This window comes from Equus asinus, chromosome 5 (genome assembly GCF_041296235.1).
Source record: "Equus asinus isolate D_3611 breed Donkey chromosome 5, EquAss-T2T_v2, whole genome shotgun sequence".
NCBI lineage: Eukaryota > Metazoa > Chordata > Mammalia > Perissodactyla > Equidae > Equus > Equus asinus.
In genome coordinates this window covers 101,350,790-101,366,286 of record NC_091794.1, presented here as the reverse complement: position 1 = coordinate 101,366,286, position 15,497 = coordinate 101,350,790, and the positions used below count along the sequence as shown (strand labels likewise).

Here is a 15,497-nt window from a genome sequence, read left to right as displayed (position 1 = left end):
CTTTGCAGACCCTGTGGTCTCTGTCGCTACTCAGTTCTGCTGTTGTCTTTCCCGTGGACAATAGCAAATGGGCGTACCTGTGTTTCAATAAAACTTTATTTACAAAAACAATTGATGGGCCGGATTTGGCCTGAGGTGGTTTGCTGACCCTTGATGGAAGACCGTGAGGCTTGATTGCCAGGGTCCTGTAGCAGAAAGGGGAGCAGGGCTCACGCCGGGTTTGGTGTGAAATCCACGTGTCCACCTGCAAACTGCTGTCTGTGGGTGTTTTGAGAGCCCCTCCTGGGTTCCCAGGGGCACACGGTAAGGGCAGAGTAAGTGTTTGTGGTTAAATGACTTCTTCCTGATGTCAAGATACTTCTGCTCTTAGTCGACTCAGCAGATGTTTGGTTAAAATCTAGGGGTGGTTAACACGGACAATAAGAATGCAAACAGGGCCGGGCTCCTCAGCGCCCCGGGCTGCCCCCCTGAAATGGCGTGTGTGTGATCAGAGCCACCGTCACTGTCTACCCGCTGGGAGCCGGGACTCCGGAGCCCTGTCCTGACAGTCTGATTTAATTCTCATGAGAACCCTGCCACAGACGACCAATTATTACTCCAGTGGAACAAGGGGGAAACTGAGGCTCAGAGAGACGAGGCCAGGCTGGAAAGGTCAGGGAGTCAAACCTGAAACTTTCTGACTTCAAAGTATGTTCTTTTCCACCTTCTCTGGTTAAAGGGTCGTAGTCCACGTGACCCTCCCCTGTGCCCGTGCCCAGCCCCTTCCTGGGCCAGCTGGCAGCCATCGGCGCTCAGCCCCTCCGCTCGGCTCCCCTCTTAGAGGCCCCCACTTTTGTTGGCGCTCCTCCTCCCTTCCTCCCCCTCGGCAACTTCCTGGTCCTCCCAGGCCTGGCTGATGGATGGCCCAGCCCGGCCCAGCCCTGACTCAGTCTAGCCTTCCTGTGGGCGGCCGGGGCCGCCTCCTGTCCTGCTGCCTGGCAGGTCTGTCAGGTGAGTGACTCACGCACTGGGGCCCTTGTACGCCCAGCACGCGGAGCTGGTGGACTCGACTCCTGGGCTCCTGCCCGCCCTGCCAGCTGCTGCGACAGACGGAACCCTTCCCTGCCGGTGGGGCCTGCCCCCGTCTCTGTGCTCCTCTCCCCGAGGGCAGAATTGGACTGCACGGAATCCAGGTCAGTGTTTGGGTTTTTAAGCATCTCTCTCCCTCGCGGAGTCGCAGGAGGATCCTTTGGAGGTCATTGGGGGTTGGGGGGGGGTCTCACCATCATTGACACCCTTGGGCTCCAGGCCCAGGGACGGACACCCTGCTCCCTCCCAGGGGACAGTGGGGCTTGGGGATGCCTGGTGCTGGGCTCCAGGAGGAGAGCTCTGCTGGGAGCTTCAGTGGGGGAGACCCTGAGCCTCGTGGCCCCCTTGTGGGGCAGGTCAGGGCATGTGGGGCGAGGAAGGCAGAGGGAGCCTTGTGGGGGTGTGCGTGCGGTGGGAACTTGCCCCACTCCCTTCCTAGGGTCACAGGGTTTGATGGTTGCAGCTTCAGATGGCCTCAAAGGACACCTAGTTCAATGGCATCGTTTTATAGCTGGGAAAACTGAGGCTCAGAGGACAGGGAGGCACTCAAGGTCACACGGGGAATCGGTGGCAGAGCGGGAGCTGGAAGCCAGAACAGGTTGCCGAGTCCTGCCCAGGGCTCCCTCCATGCTCCTCAGCGTCTGCTCCTCTGCTTCTGCGCCGCCCTGCTCCCCGCCATCCCGACAGCCACCTCCCATCCCAACAGTCCCCTCTCATCCCGACAGCCCCCTCCCATCCCCATAGCTGTCTCCCATCCCGACAGCCCTCTCCCATCCCATAGCCTTCTCCCATCCCCATAGCCCACTCCCATCTCTTGCCATCCCTGCCCAGCTGGAGGGAGGAGTGCCACGTGCACAATTTTACAGGCGTGACGTTATGGGCTCGCTGTTGGAAGCATTTTAAAGGTCACTCAGGCAGCCCGGGCTGTGAATCCCTGACAGGTGGCTGTTTAGCCACAGCTTGAATATCTCCGGTGATGGAGCGTCCACGGCTTTGGGAGGGGGGCAGCCTCTTTCATCTGTGTGGCTGATGTCTGGTGAATGATGATAGAAATCTTGTTTGGTGCCCACTTTGTGCCAGACACTTTGCAAACGAAGCATGTTACATGTATTAACTCATTGAATCCTCCCAACACCCCTATGAGGTAAGTATTATTATTATCATTCCTGTTTATAGCTGAGGAAACAGGCCCAGAGAGGGTAAGTAACTAACTCAAGATTTCACAGCTTGAAAAAGGGGAATTGAGATTTGAAGCCAGACAAGTGTGGTTCTAGAGCTGACCGAGCTTTTTGCTCCTTGGCTTTTCTGCTGCCCTGTGAGAATGGGGCTGCGGGGTCGGGGTCTGCCTGGGCCCAGCGAGGCTGAGGTTGTAAGGGAGACATTTATATGGCTGTGTGTCCCTCTGGCTGGCCTCCCAGGGTCCTGGGGCCACAAATGTCACTGTTGATGCTTTTCTCCCTTAACCTGCTTCAGCTCTGTGTCAGATCACCCTCTGCCTCATACAGCCCCCCAGCTGCAGAGTCCAGGACAAACGGGTAATGACTTCCAGGGTGGTCTCTGTTGAGCGACTGAAGGAGGGTTAAAAGCAGCTGTCCCAGGATTTCAACCCCAGACACCGCTGTCAGGGGTTTCCATGGAGTCCAGCCCGCTGGGAGGCAGGAGGTTGGGTGGGCACGGCAAAGCGAGCAGGAGGGGCCTGGGGCCTGAGTCTGTTTGCTTCTTTCCATTATCACCTTCTGGAGTGGCCTCTGCTGTGCCGCACCTTGCTTTGTCCGTCTATGAAGGGTCCTTTATTTTGTTTTAAAACCTTCTTTTTTTTCAAGATTTAAAAATTTTTTCCTTTTTATCCCAAAGCCCCCCAGTACACAGTTGTGTATTTTCAGTTGTGGGTCCTACCAGTTGTGGCATGTGGGACACCACCTCAGCATGGCCTGATGAGCGGTGCCATGTCTACGCCCAGGATCCGAACCGGCGAAACCCTGGGCCGCCGAAGCAGAGCACGTGAACTTAACCACTCGGCCCCGGGGCCGGCCCCAACAAAGGGTCCTTTGGTGATGAACAAGGGCAGTGCCTCATCCTAAGGTGCTTGACAGTTTACAAAGCAAGTCCACGTCGATTGTCCTGATGGATCTCGCACTAGCCTGGGGAGCAGGTAGGGCACGAATTGTGATCCCCATAATGATGGTCCCCAGAGAGGAGGGATGAGGCTCAGAGAGGTGAGGTGACCTGCCTGGGGCCACACAGCTAAGAGATGGCAGAGAGTCAGGCCCTCCCTCCTGGCTCCTAACAGAGTGTGCTGCACGCCAGGCCAGCCTCTCTCTCAGGGGCCTTTCCTCCAGAGGATCCTGGTTCATCTGGAACAGAAGTGGCTGCTTCCCCAGCTTTCGGCCCATGAGTTAGGGTCTCCTGAGGATCGGCGGGGGGCCACCACCTCTCTTCTGTCCCTGTGAAGGCTGAACTCCTCTGGGAGTAATGCCCCCAGTACTTCCAGCTGGGTCTCCTCGGATAGTGGGATTGGGGTCCTCAGGGGGGCTTCTGGTCTGGCCCCATTCACATCCCTGCCACCTAGAAGGTGAGACGAGTCCCTGGTGTCTCATTTCAAGGCTTCCTCTCCAGGACAGTCGTGTGGGCAAGAGGCTCTCAGGGTGATTCCCTTCTGTCCTCTCCTCCTAGTAATAATAACGATACTAACAGTGATATTGACTACTGGTATAGCCACCATTCCTACATTTCCATTTATGGGGCACTCACCGCATGCTAAGCTCTGTGCCAGCCATCCTGCATGCCATAGATCCTTTAGTCCTCCTGACAACCCCCATTTCACAGATGAGGAAACTGAGGCTCAGAGAGGTGAAGTCACTTGCCCAGAGTCACACAGCCAGCCAATGGCACTGAAATCCTCAGTCTGAAAGCTCACATCTCCCAGAGTCACCATCCAAGGTTGCATGCTGAGTTCATGTCACAGGCAAGACCGGGTCCTGCCCTGTTGACTCTGGATTTCAAGCTCTTCCCACTTGGTGCCTCTGGGCTGGGCTGGGCTGGGCTGGGCTTCCGTGGGACTTGTGAACCATAGGTTCTGATCTTGTTCTGTCTCTAAATACTACAGGACCTTGGGCAAGCCACTCAGCCTCCCAGGGCTTGCGTCACCCCATCTGGGTGCAGGGGCTGATGGTTTCTTCTCTGTGTTCTCACCGAGGGCTATGTATTACAGTCGTGGCTGGAAATGCCTTTAAAACCTTGACACAGTATGCACGCAGAGAAGTAGTATGAAGAGAGGCAATTGCCCAGCAGCTTCTCCAGTCCCCTCTGTGCCAGGGATAGCCTGGCATTTAATCCCACAACGCCCTCGGGCTGCAGGAACACAAGCTGGGCTCTAGAGCAGGGAAGCTGAGACAAAGGGAGGGGAAGTGACTCGCCCGCTTGAGGTCACAGGGCCAGTAGGTGGGGAAGCAGGGATGTGAACCTGGTCTGCGTGTTCCCAGAAATGAGCACCCCCCACCATGATGAAAGACAGCTCCTTGGGGATGGGGCTCCCCAGGGTCCCCAGGACCGGAGCAGTAAGCAGATTCAAGGTGGTCAGGGAGCAGGTCCCCAGGAGCTTGGCAGGCGGGGCAGGGCAGGTGGGGTGGCGCTGCCACCAAGTGAGTCCTTGGCTTCCCTGCTCACGACTCCTCCCACTTCGCCCTTCAGCAGAAGGAGAGGGGACCCCTCCCCCATCCTTTCTTGTCCCAGGGACAGAGGCAGCCCTTGTTCCAAGGGGACCAGGAAGATAGGGAGATCTCCTGGCCACGCTGGGACCTGCTCTGCAGGTAACCCTGACCCCTCCTCCTGGCCAGCCAAGCCGGGCTCAGCCTCTGCACAGAGATGCCCTGGCAGACAGAGCCAGGCAGCGGGGTTACGGGGCACCTGCCCACCTCCTGCCTCCTCATCTCACCCTTTCCCCGGTTCTCCTTCTGAGCGTGAGGAAGAAATCTGATACCCGTTCGTTCTATCTGATCTAAAGGGTTCCAGCGTCATGGCTTGTTTGAGACGGGCTGGGGTGGGGAGGGGACCCGGGCCGGGAGCCAGGAGGCTGCCTCTGCTCCCATTTTGTTCTTCACTCCCTGTGCGACCTTGAGCAAATCCCTTGCCCTCTCCAGGCCTCAGTTTCCCCTCTGTGAACGGAGGGGGTTGGCTTGGGTCATTCCTTGGGGCCCTTCCAGCTCTGAAAGTCTCCCAGTTGCTCACGTGGGTGGGCTCCCTGCCAGCTCTGCCTCCTCCCCACACGGCTGCAAAGCAGGGGGAGCACAGGAATGTGGGGGAGGCCCGAGTTTGCTCCTGACACACGGGGACTGGCCAAGACGGGAGCGATCTCCAAAACTCCCTCTGGTGTTCTGTCTGGCCGATTTTGGATTAAACCCAAGACGCCAACGTTTGCCCAGCTGTGGGGAGAGCTGAGGTCCCTTCCACCTTGTTGTTAGTGGAAAAAGGAGGGACTTCGGGTTCCAATCCCAGCTCTGTCGGATGGTGAACCCGGGCAGGTCACTCGGTCTTAGTTTAAGCATCTGAAAAGGAAAGTAACAGTACCAACTCGCTGAGGTGTTAGGAGGGTTATGTGTTATCCCAGGCACAGCCCTGGGCCTGGCACATAGTAGGTGTTCAGTGAAAGCAAGGGCATGTCCCTGTACCAGTGCCACCCCAAATCCCCGTTTCCGGCAAACAGCTAAGTCTGCAGTATGACAGGATGCCTCCCTGGGCGGACGGGGACCTCAGTGCCACGTTCCACACGGACGAGCGGTGTCCCCAGGTGTGGAAGGGAGGATGGGGGGCTTTCCAGTCTTTCCTCTTTCTTAAAGTTGCCCTGGAAACTACAAAGCTGGGCCATATCAACGCCTGCTCTCCTGGTGCTGCTGGGTTTCTGCAGCTCGGAGCCTTGCTTTCCCCGCAGGACACTGGAAGCCCTAGGCTCTGGCAAGGGAATACTGGGGAGTAGGGGAGCCTGCTTCACACCAATGCCTCCCCTAAATCTGGCTGATCAGGATTCACGAGGTATGAGGGTTTGTGGGTCAGCGTGAGATCTCTTAGATTAACTGGAGCACAAGTCCCCTAAAGCCGAAGGCTCCTGGTGGGTGCTCCAGAACCTGAGATAGCACCCAGAGAATGGGTCGGGCTTGGCTCCCACCAAACCCCAGGGCCCGGCACAGCTCTACTCCTAGCCCAATCCTGGAGCCACAGGGCAGGGGCTTCTACACTGGGCACATTGTGTGGCTGCCCCTGATTCAGAGACATGTGGTTTGGGATTGAGCAGACGAAATTCCCTGCAAAGTGGTGGTTTCTGGGAAGGGGGAGTGTGCTTGATAAGACTACGCCGCCGCTGCTGCTTTTATTACGTTATCTCAAAGTTCATCACCCACATGGTGCTCTTTTTTTCCATCTCCCAGAAGTCAGCATATTCTTCTCTGATTTCCTGGAATCCTGGCCAGGGATTTTCCAATTAGCAGAGAAACTGCATCCAGCTTCCTCCTGCTTCGCTGAGGGGGTGGGCGACTGGGAGTGGGTAAGGTCCTCTAGTTCTTTTCCTCTTGTTTTTCCGTTGTATTCATCCATCCATCATTCATGCATCCATCCCTCCATGTGTCCATCATCCGTCCATCATCCATCTATGATCCATCCATCTGTCCATCCTTCATTCATCCATCATCCGTCCATCATCCATCTATGATCCATCCATCTGTCCATCCTTCATTCATCCATCATCCGTCCATCATCCATCTATGATCCATCCATCTGTCCATCCTTCATTCATCCATCCATCAATCCATTTATCCATGTATCCACTCATCCATCCTTCATCCATCCATCCATGCATCCATCTATCCATCCATCATCCAATGATCCATCCATCTATTTGTCTTTCCATCCACTCTTCCATGCATATATCCGTCTATCCATCTAAAAGACTTTATTGAATGTCCACTCTGTGCCAAGCACTATATTCTGGAGATACAACTCTGTGCAAAGCAGACATGCTCCTGCCCTCAGGGAGATTACAGTACAGCAGGGATGACAGACAATTTCATAAGGAATACAGCACTTTGTGCCATGGCCTTATCGTCTCTGTTTATCAGTTTCCTTATCTGTTGCATGGGATGATAATAGTACCTACCTCATGGGATTATTGCCAAGATTTGATGAGGTCATAGGGGTAAAGGGCTGGCCCAGTGCCTGGCATGTAGTGAGTGCTCAATAAATGTGAGCTACAATGATAATGACCATCATGATCATGACGTAGGTGATGATGATGAAGAGTACTCAAAGCAGCGCCTGGCACCAGCTAAGTAACTGTATGTATCTATGAGTTGTTTAGGGGCAGGCTGGCTTCCTTGGCAGCAAAAGAAGGTAATGGGACTGGTGACCAAGCCAGCTTCTCAGGGTGGGGCAGCCTATGAGCAAATCATCTCAACAAAGGGGCTGTGGGTGCTGGCCATGCCACCTGGCGCCGGGGTGTGTGGGTCTGAGGGCATCTTGGGGGAGCCTGAGCCAAGGCAGCTGCCTGTCTGGTTTTCCCAGTTGGGAGCTGGTTGTGAAGTGAAATAAGCCATGAGACCGGGAGCTGTAGACTGCCTTTGCGGGGCTGGGGGGTGGCTCTCTGGAAAGCTCGCAGAAGCTGAGGGGAGGCAGGGGGCACGGGCGGCCGAGGTGGGGATGAGCCATCGTGTTGGAGGGTCCGGAGAGGGGGCTGTGGCTGGAGCTCTGGGGAAGCAGCCGGAAGTGGTCAGGGGGTCCCTGGTGGTGCCCCATGGGGCTGATGGGGACTGAAGCATTCCAGTCTTGTTGACCACGGTCCCTCCAGCTCCTGAAATGGCACCAGGCCATCTTAGGCACTCATTTGGGGAGTATCTGGGAGCACAAGTTGAGTGCACGCCAAGACTCTATTGGGGTGGTCTGATTGAACTGTCACGCTGGCTTCCCCAGAAGAAGCAGTGGGTCTGGAACCAGACAGAAGTGGGTTCAAATCCTGACACCCCCACTGACCAGCTCTGTGGGTCTGTGGATAAGACACTTCCCCTTTCTGAGCCTCAGTTTCCTCATCTGCAAAATAGGAATTGCCGTATCGACACTGAGGTTGTTGTGTAGAGGGGGGACGGTGAAGGGATTTAGAAGGTACCTGATACAGAGCAATGGCTATTGTCATTATCCACACATCTGGGGTGACACCCAGAGTTGTGACCCAGGACTGTGGGATTGGCCCAGTGTGGATGGAGTGTGTGCTGAACCCCACATTGTGAGGTTTGGGGGAGGTGTGGTGGGGTAGAGTCGGATAGATCTGGAATCCTTTGTTTACTTGCTGTGTGACCTTAGGCAGGCTACTTACCTCTCTGTGCCTCAATTCCTCATGTGAAAAAGGGGATCTTGAAAGCAGCCATTCTATAGAGTTCTTGCAAGAGTAAATGGGATCATGCATGAAGTGCACAGAGCCTGGCCTGCTGTAAATGCTCGGTAAGGGGGGGCTGTCTTCATTATCGGTGGTCTTCAGAGGAGGAATGGGGTGAAAAGGCTTTGGGAGTGTGACTGTGAGAGAAGCGAGGGACTCTGGGTCTCGTCCAAGGGAAGCGGCTTGAATCCCTCCCTGATGCGCTGGGGCTCCCTTCTGAAGTGACCCACCTCGGTGTGTCTCTGCTGACCCACTGGGTAGGTCAACAGGGCCACTCTGGTGAAGGCGTTGAGGTCTCAGGAGATGCTTGTTTCCAGGAGGAAACCTAAGAAAACCATTCAGCTTAACCTCTTGAGTTCCGTGAGGCAGGACTCGGGCGATCTTGACCAGAGGCCACACCATACGGGGGAAGGAGCGTGGACTCTGGAGTTAAATCCCAGCTCCTCCACTCTCCCGCTGTGTGACCCTGGGCGAGTCACCTAACCTCTCTGGGTCTGTTTCTTTATTCATAAAACTGGACAAAGCCCCCTTCCTTGCAGGGTTGCCTGGAGGCTGAGCAGAGAGTGGGCTTCTGTAAATGGGAGTGATTTGTGCAGGATCCCTGGAGGGCGAGGGAGTGGATGTTAATGAACGCTGGGGCTGGTCCAAAACTCCAGTCTATAAAACTCCTGCGTGCAGCTTCTGGTGCGCTGCTGATGGGAGTTTCTGTGAAGGACGCATGGGGATAAGGGCCCATTGTTCCCAGCGAGCACGGTTTTATGGCTCTTAGAAAGCGTCTTTCATCTCCGAGACCAGGGAGCTTATGGAACCGCCCAGCCCTGGGTGGTGAAACTGGGGGACGCTGAAGGTTTCTGGGGCTGGTGCCAGGCTGTAGGCATGGCCAGGCCCTCCGGCTGCAGCTCGGGGCGGGCGGGCGGGTGGGGGCTGGGTCCCGTCTGGAGTCTGGAGTGTCACTCCAGTCTCAGGGCTGGCAGCTGCAGCGCCTCCCTTTCCCCAGGCCCAGAACCTTCCCTCCTGGAGACCTTCTGTCCCGACCCCCAGTCCCCAGCCTGGTCTGCCTGGCAAGGCTGGAGGCTCACGGTATCTCCTGGGCGCCCTCTCTGCTCCCCCTCCCAGTGCCACATCCGCTTCATCCTCATGGCTGCGTCTAGAACAGGCCTTGGGCCCAGTCTGCTGTCAGCTGACCAGCCCCTCTCATGCTTGGGAGCTTTGCCTGGCACCCTGAGCCGAGCCCCGGGCAGGGGCAGTAACCTGATGCCAGGAAGCGAAGACCTTGTCTCCTTGTCCTTTCTGGCTCCTTGGCCAGGCCCCAAGCAGGGAAACCCGATCTTACCTTGGCTCAGCAGACAGCCCCACGCCCTCCGCCTGCTTATCCCAGCAGAAGCTGCAGATATCCCGAGGGGTGGGTGAGGCTGGTCCCTACTGTAAGATGGCCTGTGCGGGCTGGGCTGGTGGGCAGAGTATCTAGAGGTGTTTGGTGCCCCTGGCCCACATTTACCCCAGGCTGTGACTTTCCCCCTTCACCTTTTCCATTGGGGGAGATATAAGAGGCTTGGAGCAGGATGTTGGGGACACCTGGTGACTTAATCAGTCTCAGAATCCCCCCTCATCCTGCACCAAGCCAGTAGCCGTGGGCAGCGGACACCACCTGAGTGTCAATCTTTCCTCTTGTCATAGGAATAAAAATCCACTCAAGTGAGTACCAGGGGAGGGGCTCTCCATGAGGACACAGCAGGTCACTCTGATGGCCAGCCAAGGCTAGGACAGAATGTCTTTGTGCCTCAGTTTCCTCATCTGTAAAACAGGGCTAAAAGTACCTACTTTTATAAAATTAACTTTTTTTTAAAAGTCTGGCACCTGCCCCAGAAACCTTTATGGGGTTATTGTGAGGATTAAGTGAGTTAATATGTATAAAGCGATTAAACAGAGCCTGGTGTAAAGAGAGCGTCATGGAGGAGCTTGTTATAATTATTTCTATTATTTTTGCTGTGAACGCCTTCCCGGCCTGTCTGGTCTCTGCCTCGCTGTCTTTTACTCTGCATTCTTTCTTTCTTTCTTTTTTTTTTTGCGTTTCTAATCCCCTGGAACCGCAGCTTGAACTTGGCTGGGGTTTGCTGGAAGGTGGACGCAGCCCCAGCTCCGCACCATCTCTCAGGCTCGGTGTCCCCCGTCATTTGGCCAGGTCCTCCTCTCTGCTCCCTCTCAAGCGCTCAAATTCCTGGGAGAAACCAGCTGATTGGCCCAGTCTGGTCAGATGTTCTCCCTCGCCACCAATCAGCTGTGCTGGGGAGGCGTGGCTACCGCGCTGGGGGCGGCCCGGAGGCAGCTCCTGGCAGGCGCACCCCAACCCCTGCAGAGGCTCTATGGGAGCGGCAGAAGAACCGTCAGCGGTGGTTTGGTGCTTTTTGTGTCAACCCACAGGGGCGTTTCCACGTTTCTAAGTGTTCAGGACAAGCTTTCAGAACTCCTCCTGCTGCTGGCGCTTGCGATCGTTGGGCTCACAAAGTATTGGCTCACTCAGAATGTGAAAGATTTGTCAATATTAAAAATCAGGGGATTTCTTCTAGAAATCTGGATCGCTGGCTTCTCTTGGAAAGTAAAAAGAAAGCTCTGGAGACACTGGGCATGGTGATGCACCTCCTAGAACCGGGTGGTGACGGCCCCCTCTTCTGGGGCATGCGCTTTCCTGGCCTCCAGGGCCCTCTTCCCGTGGTGTCCCCAACTTTGAGACCTAGTGTCAGTTATCATGGCTCATCCTGCCTGGTTCTCCCGTTGCCATCCCCTCCCTGGTCCCCTGCTCACTGGGGTTTGTCATACCCTGGCACTTTACCACGAAATGGGAACTGCACAAAGAAAAAGAAAAATTATACAGCTCTTCAAAATTTTGCAATATGTATATAAGCCCGGTTCTGCACTAAATAGTTCACAAATATTTAATTCTCTAAACTACCCCACGAGGTAGGTATTATTACTTTCACCCATACCATACAGGGGATGAAACTGAGATGCAGAAAATTAAGCGACTTGGTCTAGATTAGCAAGGCCATCTGACTTTAGAAATAACTTCATACTCACAGAAAACTGCAAGTACCATACAGCTCACATTCTTTCCCTCCGAGGCATTTGAGAGGAAACTGCTGACTTGATGTTCCTTTACTCCAGATCTTTAGTATGTGTCTCCTACACGCAAGGACATGCTCCCATACAACCATGAGACAGCCACCCAAATCAGGAAATTCACACGATACATTTCTACCATCAAACCCTCAGACTCTATTCAAGTTCTGCCAACTGGACCAAAAGTGTCCTTTCCTGCAAAAGGGTTCAGAACCACACCTTACCATTTAGTTGTCGCGTCTCTTTAGTCTCCTTCAATCTGGGAAAGTTCCCCAGTCTTTCCTTGATTTTCGTCACCTTGGCATTTAGAGGAATGTCCCGCCATTTGGGTTTCCTTGATGGTGATGTGAGGCATGCATCCTGGGCAGGAACATCATGAAGGGATGTTGTGTCCTTCTCGGGGCATCACAGCAGGAGACTCAGGAGGTCAGATACCCCCTGACTGGTCCTGGGAACCCACTTTGACCACGCGGCTGAGGAGGTGTCTGCCAAGTTTCTCTACTGTGGGGTTGTTCTTTCGCCCTTTGTGGTTAATAAGTATTTTGTGGGGAAGTACTTTGAGATGAGGTAAATAGTTATTCCTAGCTTTTAATTTATTTACACCAGTAAGGACTCTTGCTTTCCTATTGTGTTCAATGGGATGTAAATCCTTACAATCGTTATTTATTTTGATGCTTAAGTCGCCCTGGGTTTGGCTAGTGGGAGCCTCTTTGAGTTGGTTTCTGTGTCCTCTTGCTGTGTTCCCATCACTTCTTGAGCAGTGTATTAATTTCTGGCTCAAGAATAGATTTCAGGCTCAACTTGTTCTTTCTCTGGAATCAGCAGTTTCTCGCAGGAACTCTTGTTTCTTTTAGTAGAGAAGAGTGGAAACCATGGTCTGGCTGCTCAGTGTGCTCGATGCTATGAGGTGTCCCTGGCCCCAGGCCTCTTGGTGGACAGAACTATGAGCTCACACCAATACCTCCGATTCCAGTCCAACACCAACACTTCCAGTAGAAGTAGGGCTCGTTCTGCTTTTCTCCCTTGCCATATTTGTAATTCCTTCTCCAACAGTGAGAATCCTAAGAGTTTGAACTCTTTTTTTGGAGGAAGATTAGCCCTGAGCTAATATCTGCTGTCAATCCTTCTCTTTTTGCTGAGGAAGACTGGCCCTGAGCTAACATCCCTGCCCATCTTCCTCCACTTTATATGTGGGACGCCTACCACGGCATGGCTTGCCAAGTGGTGCCATGACCGCACCTGGGATCCGAACCGGCGAACCCTGGGCCATGAAAGTGGAACATACAAACTTAGCCGCTGTGCCACCAGGCCGGCCCCAGAGTTTGAACTCTTGATCACTACTATACTAGGTTGTGTCTCATAATGTTTGTGACTGTTTATGATAATATAGTGTCAAATAGTGCATTAATCTAATTTTGTCCGTGAGAGGCTGAAACATCTGTTAGGCTATACTGGATTGGTCCTTCAAAATCCTGTGTGATAGAAGAGGGCAAAAGATTGCTCCCACTTTACAGGCATTGGGCCCGAGTGGAAGACGGTGAGAGCTGTTCATAGGGCCCTTCGGAGAGCTCGGGGTGGCAGAGCCCTGCATTGTGTCCGTGTCCAGCCCACTGGACGTGAGTGTCCACCCACCGCCCCCCCCCCCACCATGGTTGTTTTGGAAGAACTTTGAGACTTCATCCCCAAGAGAAGGAGCTACTCAGACTGGCCCTTCCCTGACACCAAGGCCCATAAAGCGGCAGCTCAGAAAAGTCAAGTTTCCTTCTCCCCCTGAGCCCCCGGAACCGCCTCCACCTGTGGCTATGCCTCTGCCCTCAGCTTGCTCCCCAGAAATGCAGGTGTTGGGCTGTGAGGAACCTGGGAGGCCATCCCAGCCCCCTTCAAAATGCCCGTCCTACTAAACAGGGGCAAGGGTGTCACGGGGAAGAGGGTGTCATCTTGTAAGACAGACTCTATCGTCCTCATTTGTGACCAAAAGGTGATCCAGCCTCTCCTGGATAATGGCCTGTTCGTGACTGGTTAGATGATACAGTCAATAATGAGGACGAACTGCTTCCTGCACGCTCTCCCTTCGTGCGCCTGTGCGAAGGTGGTTTATGCTCTTGGGGAAGTCCACTTTCCCACCCAGGCAACCTTGGGCAAGTCACTTAGCCCCTCTGGCCGATGGAAGATATGCCCCCTGCCCCGCCTGCCTCCCTCCTTCCCAGGTCAGTGTCGGTGACAGCAGAGAACAGAGTTCCAGTCTGGTCCAGATGGATCCTTCATGATCATGCTTACACAAAAAATCCTGCCCCACAGAAAGCTCAGTGAGTGGGAAACTCTAGTTAATCAAAGGTTCTGGGACGTGGAAACGTTCCCGTGGAACAAAATCCTTTTTGTTCCTTTTGTGGTTATTGAAACCCATTTGCTCATCTATTTAGCAAATATTTGTCTCGTGCCTACGCTTGATCAGACTCTGTCCCAGGTGTTGGGGATTCCACCATGAATGAGACAGGACAGTCCCAGCCCCCGGGACTCACAGCCCGGGGGAAGACATGGGGCAAATACACCGCACAACGCGGCAGGATGGGTGCATTGACAGGGGGACAGGAGGATGCTGTGGGAGCCAGGAGCCCAGTCTGGGGACACTAGGGAAGAGATCCTTGAGAAGGTGTTATCTACGTCGAGAGCATCCAAAAGCAGTTAGCCACGGTGTCTGGGGGCTGGAGCAGTAGGGGCATTCCAAGTGGAGGGAGCAGCATGAGCAAAGGCCCAGTGAAGCACCTCGTATGTTGCATTGTGCTCTGCAGCTTAGAACACGAAGCTGGGGAGGCAAGAGAGCAAGGCTGTGTGCGCGTCAGGGAGCCAGATGGTGGAGGGAACGAGAATGCGGGAGAACGTTGCCCGGGCTGGGGCCTGACCTGGCCTGGGAGGTGAGGGCTGCAGGCTCATTTATTCTCCAGTCTGTGTTTTGTGATATGATTTTTTTTCTTGTAAGAGCAGAACATGGAGGGAAAATAAACCGAAAACACTAATTCAGAGGAGGGGCCTCCAAGTCAGTTGGGTGATACAGAGCTGAGAGGGATGGTGGCAAGTGGAGGAACATAGCTCCTCGGGGCCTGCAGAGTGTGGCCCCGGGGGGAACGAGGGCCCGGCATGACCAGATCTTCACATTTGTTAAGAGAAGCTAGGGGCTGGCCCCGTGGCTGAGTGGTTAAGTTCGCGTGCTCCGCTGCAGGAGGCCCAGTGTTTCATTGATTCGAATCCTGGGCGCAGACATGGCACTGCTCATCAAACCACGCTGAGACAGCATCTAGAAGTACCCACAACAAAGAATATACAACTATGTACCGGGGGGCTTTGGGGAGAAAAAGGAAAAAAATAAAACCTTTAAAAAAATAAATAAATAAAGAGAAGCCAGCAATCTGGCTTTTCATGGGAAATCTGCCAATTGTTAGGTGTTGGTAACTAATTAACAATAACAACAGGACCTCTGTGAATAAAACAAAATGCTTCTGGGGCTCCATTGGTTTTACGAGCTGATGGATTGCAATCCTGGACCCAGAAGCCTGAGAGTGTCCACTTGGAATCCATTGGATCCACTTGGATCCTCTGATGGTGAATGTGCCCCTAACATGCGCTCGGCTCTGGCGGCACAGGAGGGCATGGGGTGTGGTCCCTGCCCTCCAGCCTGGTCACAGCTGCCCTCAAGCCGGAGACAGTTCCAGTCAGCATGTGTCCAGAGCCAATTTAATCAAACAACAAAAGAGCTGACAGTGCACCTTACCAATGCAGGAGGTGCTGCAGAGCTCCGAGGAGAGGCGGTCAGGGAAGAGGCCACGCGGGCGGCTTCCTGGGGATTCAGGGCCTTCTGGCAGTCTGGAGCTGGGGGGTCAGCCTTTGTGCAACCAGAGAGGGG

At 54.3% G+C, this 15,497-nt stretch overlaps 1 protein-coding gene across 3 annotated transcripts in view; it reads left to right on the top strand.

Annotated features, from left to right (window-relative positions):
• Positions 1-1,006: 1,006 nt before the first annotated feature.
• ARHGEF10L (Rho guanine nucleotide exchange factor 10 like) overlaps positions 1,007-15,497 on the top strand; it is a 155,058-nt gene continuing 140,567 nt past the window's right edge. Inside the window, exon 1 of one of the 3 annotated variants that reach the window (XM_014836171.3) lies at positions 1,007-1,172. The gene's annotated coding sequence lies outside the window, so the exon portion shown is untranslated. The remainder of the gene's footprint in view (positions 1,173-15,497) is intronic. The other 2 variants (XM_070510924.1, XM_014836162.3) reach the window with 2 other exon arrangements.